We start from the raw sequence: 5,771 nt of genomic DNA, 5'->3' as shown, positions 1-5,771 counted from the left end.
GTGTGGAAAATTTCAACATTTAAGCAAGCATTTTTTTTTGCATTGACCTACTGTGACACACATTTGCTGCAATTGCGAAATGTGACACACACACACACACACACAAACTGCAGCCAGCAGCCGTACCAACATGTCCTCTGTTTCTGCTGAATTACTGAAGCTAAGCAGGTGTGTGTTTGGCTGCTACCTGGATCGGAGACCTCCTGGGAAAACTGAGTTTCTGCTGGAAGTGTTGTTGGTGGGCAGTCTTCCCACTAGTCCGAATAAAGAAAAATGCTATGCTGTGGCACTGTTCAGATTCCTCTGTTAGTACACTCTGTACTTCCTGGCGTAGTGGTAATTTTAGCAAAGTAATGTTGTCTAAATTCAAGTGCTGAAATGGCAATTGCAACGTTTGGTGGTGGAGCACTAACACCAACATTTGTCTGTCAGAACATAAATAATAAATAAAACCGCAGGCAACACAACTGCATTTAAATATTGTGGTATTCACTCACTGCCGCCATTTTCACAATGCACAGTGGTGCCTCCCATTTCACAGCATAGCCAAGATGTTTACCTCCGTGGACCTGAGGTGAACGTTATGAGTGCACCATCCAGGTACTCACAGTAGTGTAAGTAGTAATGGCGATGTGCTGTAAGAGATGCCATGGTGACTCACTTATCGTAAAGAGTATTAGCATTAGGTACACCTGTACAACTACATGTGTCTAATGTGATCCTGTACAACAGCGGCCTTGAAACTGTCACATGATTAATTTAACTATATGTTATTGAACTGAACTGCATTATATTATATTGAAAGGCATTTTCAGGGCAGCAATAGCTCCGTCCAGAGAGACTTGGCTTGAATCCAGCATGGACCAAAAACATGGAAGGTGCACTGGTAGCTGGAGAGGTGCCAGTTCACCGCCTTTGAGCAAGGCACTGAACCCCCCCAACTGCTCGCAGGGCGCTGCTCTGGCTGGCTGCCCATCACTCCACCACTTCTCTCCACATTTGCATGTCTATGAGCCTTGTACTGTATAAGTGTTTCTATTTACATGCATTTTGGGGGTTAAAAAATGCATGTAAATAAAAAAGTGAGTGAAAAAAAGAATTTCCCCGTTAAGGGGATTAATAAAGTGTCTCTTCTTCTTCTAATGTTTCGGCCACAGCAGGGCCATAAAAATTAGAAACACCCATCCATTATGACCTCAGTAATGAACATAACGTATAATTATCATCATCAGTGTCACCAAAAACTGATAAATCATAAGCTAAGCATAAAAATACAGGTTAATACAGATGTACCTAATGTAGTGGCCGGTTAGAGTATGCATATAATTTGTAGGTAAGCAGAAATTTTAATGTTATTGACAGAGACAGATTTAACTAGTCATCAGACTGATGGCGTGTGGAAAGAAAGATATTAATAATGTTAATAATAATGCTGTAAGATTAAAAACAAGCACTCCCATTGGAGTCATCTTCATGGAGTAGCTGCAGAGGGTGGTAATGTTGATAATATAGCCATGATAATGAGTTAGGGTGCACATGAGAATCACTGCTGATTCAGCAGAGGCAGTTCAGCTGATCAATGGCCAGAAACTGAGGCGGACGTTATTACTCTGGTTAAATTCAAGTCAATTTCCAAGAATCTGAAAGCCATCTTTGTTAATACTTCTACCTCTAATTTATTACTTATTGATTACACTAGTTTTCCTTGATTGCGGCATGTGACAGGTGCCCGGGTCCATTATTGTAATTGTTTTCATGCTGCCTTCCTGCCGTCTCTCTTGAAAAGTAGATTTTAATAAATCTTTAACCCTCTTGACCCCAGAGTGCTGATTATGTATTTCACTATAGCGCTCATCATTTTAAAAACCCTCTCAGTGTTTCACAACACAGAAAATAGTCCTGAGCTTTGTATTGTATGTAGTATAAATAACCTGAAATGGAAACATACATCATTACGTTGATATCTATGATGTTTTTTGCAGATTCACCATCACTGAACAACAGGACTTTACTCGGCTGAGACGGAGTCTGTTATCCGTTCGCCAAAGAGTCGGCAGAGAAGACTGTGACGGGATTGCGCCAACTTTTCCACACAAATTCGAAGATCTTTTTCTCATCTAAGTTGCCAGAGACACTATCTACCTACTACTTCATTACATTACTGTTTGTTATAACACTGTGTGTTGCTTGAAATTTCATCACATAATCACCATAGAAAAACAGCAGGACTCTCACTGTCGGGGATGGAGGCTGTTTTCCTGGGGGACGGTTCTCTGAAGAGTCGACATGGACAAGTGGCCGAGTTTTCCACATATAAATTGGCAATTTTTTTTCCCTCATGTGTATCTATTGTGTGTCGTATGTGTCAGTTTTTGTGCCATTTGTTTTTTTTAATGGTTGAATCAAACTCGGTTTAAAAAGTTACAATGGGCACTTTTTTCACATCAAGTTGTTTTTTTTTTAAAGAAAACAACTTGTCATTGTCAGTTTCTTTTCTGTTTTTATATGATAGAGCTGTTTGTTAAATGAGGAGGAAAAATGTGACCGACACGTCTCAGTGAACTGCAGAAACACTGGAGAACTCTTGGTAACACAGTCCTACAGTCTGTCTCTGGCATATTTAAAGCGTTAAGGGTTACCATTATGTAACAAAATAGCATAAAAATTCAAAATAAAAAGAATTTCTTGCAGAACTAATGTGGACATAACTTTTAATGCCTTTATCAAGCACCTCTTTGAACTAACGTTGCTGCTCTGCAGGCATGAGATGAGAAGTTTCTTTTGCCAGGTATCATCATGAAGAGTTATTTCACCTCTTGAAACTACCCACGGCCCTGAAACTTAGAGACAGCTCATGGGTTCATCCTACCATTAGGTGCTCAATGAGGACACCAATGGGCCCGAATTAAAGTCTGTGTGGTCGTTTACGTCACCCAGAGTCAGGGTGCAGGAGGTGACGCCGTGACACGTGAATCTATTACAGCAATATCCAAACCACTGTGGAGGAATGTCTGTTTAACACACACACACACACACACACACACACCAGTGGCCTTAATCACATGATACACACATACAGTATGAAAACACAAGGACACACACACACACACACACACACACACACACACACACAACCGTGTACATCTAATCCCTACCCCTCGCACACACACACACACACACACACACACACACACACACACACTCCTCATTCTCTATTCCAGTAGCTCGCCGTCTGGAACTTATCGATGGCCGATCGATACTTCCTGATTGATTGACCCTATCACCATGGCAACCACCATTTAGCCCACTATCTTGGGCCATTCATTATAAAAGCCATTAAGTCCTGTGTGTGTGTGTGTGTGTGTGTGTGTGTGTGTGTGTGTGTATGTGCGTGAGTTATTGCGACCATTAGAGAAGAAAGAGGCTCCTGCTGTCTGTGAACTATGCTCACAGAATCACAACGCTGCATTCAGGAGCGCCTACTTCCTGTTTAACACGCCACGGATACATGTTTTATTGGTTTCACATGAAAAGACGTAAGGCGGCAACCTCCGTGTCTGTGAAGTGAAGCCAATGCGGAGGTGCAGTTCCTCAAATATCCACTTGAGGCTGGCTCCAGAACTGAGTCAGTCTCCATAAGTCCCCATGTTAAAACTTCACAGCAGAAATAAACATGTTTACAGCCTGGTACAAAAAACAGTTTTTGTCTCTATAGTTAATTTCCCCGTTCATGACAACTGTACCGAGTGTGAATTTCTATAGAACTTACCCGTTCAGATTATATATAGGCTTTAAGTTATGCATAATTTAGAGTGTGGCTGTGGGAATGTCACAGATACTATGTCCATGTGTTATATGTCTATGGTTCCCACTCAAACGTTAAACCAACCTCTAAAATCTCTAAAATTCGTGCTTTTGTTGCTGCTTTAAAGTAGGAGGGGTCTTGCTGGAAAATGATGATATCATCTCTCATTGTAATAATTTAGCAATCTTAATTTCATGACACTTATTGGGGGTTTGCTCCTGTCATTCAAATCTGATCAAACCACACAAGTCATGAAGAAGCAGATTGGAGTTGGGACTTAGCCTGGTCCCATAGGTATGATTTAAATAGCTCTGGTAATGTTGATATCGAGAATATATTATTATTCAAGAACAACTTGCTTACTGGGTACATAGGCAGAATGTCCTTCTCCTGCCAAGCTGGTAGAGAGTGTGCCATTAAATTTTCTTCCTGCTGAGCCGGCTGACTTCTTGCCGACTCCCTGCACGCATAAATGTCCTAAAAATAATTCAGAAATTTGGAGAATTTTCAAATTTTTATTTAACCTACAGGATCTGATTGCACAAAGAGTCATAAATTAATGTCATCTCCCCGCACCAAAGTCAGTATGCAGCGGCACAAGTTGTCGTGTTAATCTGTTTACAGAAATGCAGACTCTTTGCATGTTTCACATTAATCCAAGAAAAATACAAACAGCTCGTCGCCACCACTGCCGCAGCTTGACAGTGGGATAGGCTGCTCGCTTACTACTGATGGCTTACAGCAAAAACAAAATACTGTAAGCCCTGTTTGAAACAGAAATCATAAAAAGAACATTATTTTAGACAAATTGGACTAGCTGGAGCGCAAAATGCAGGCTTACTTTCCAGATTTTGCATTTCTAGTCTGATTGTGAAGGTTCTCAGTCGTCCAGGTCATCGTTCTAAGAGAAGAGATATACCTGGGGCAACTGGACTTGTAGATCCATGAAGACGTTTCACCTCTCATCTAAGAGGCTTCTTCAGTTCTGACTGACTGGTTAAAATCCCAGATATTTAATCTTGGTTGGATCATTAACGAGGCCGTTGTTTCCACTGGATTCGTCAGCGTTCCTTGTTGCTGTGACGACGGTCTTTAGAGCCGTTGAGGTCACCTCAGGTTTACTGTGGATGACGGTCGTTAGAGTCACCTGAGGTCCAGTGTTAACGACGGTAGTCACATGAGGCCTTCTCTAATCTCAGCTATGTTAATTGTTTTGTGTCTTAAAGGAGCACTGTGTAGAATTCAGTGGCATCTTGCGGTTTAGTTGCTGATTGCAACCCACTCCTGGGAAAATGGGGAAAATGGGGAGACGCGCCAAAAATGATGAAAAAGCCTATGCAGAGCTACTGCAGATTCCAATTACGAGGACCTGAAGCTTCTGTAGATATAAAAGGCTCATGCAAAATCATAACTATTATTATATTTAGGTGATTATACACTCACAAAAATATTTATATTCAATTTTCTGTTACATTTCTGTGAATAGAGCCCTGTAAATCTTCCAAACTGGACCTTTAAGAGCAATAAAAATCAGAGAAGGGAACATCATCCCTTGATTGACAGAGGGATGCAAATAGACTTGGCTTTGCCACAAGCTAAAACTGTTCTATTTATGTAGCCAATAACATGTGACTTTAAACCTTTAATATTTGAAGAAAAATTAATGCAAACATATATATATATATATATATAATAGTATTATCTGAGTACAGCGGGTTAATCGACAAACCAAAACAACGAGCTAAAAGCAGACAAGCTGAAACATAATCAAGCTTACTGTACACACGTTGGGAGATAGAAATAATGAGGTCTGCATGCCAATACATATCGATTATCATCTTGTTAATACATGTGATTGATTCATTTTACTGCCACTCATGTGTGGGTTGAGGTTTAACCTACAGTTTTTGTCAGAGCGCATCCAAACCTGCAAAACAGGAAGTCTATTAACATAATCAATACAGCA

The sequence above is a fragment of the Larimichthys crocea genome, chromosome III (genome assembly GCF_000972845.2).
Source record: "Larimichthys crocea isolate SSNF chromosome III, L_crocea_2.0, whole genome shotgun sequence".
Taxonomy (NCBI): Eukaryota; Metazoa; Chordata; class Actinopteri; family Sciaenidae; genus Larimichthys; species Larimichthys crocea.
Note: the sequence above shows the minus strand (reverse complement) of the source record.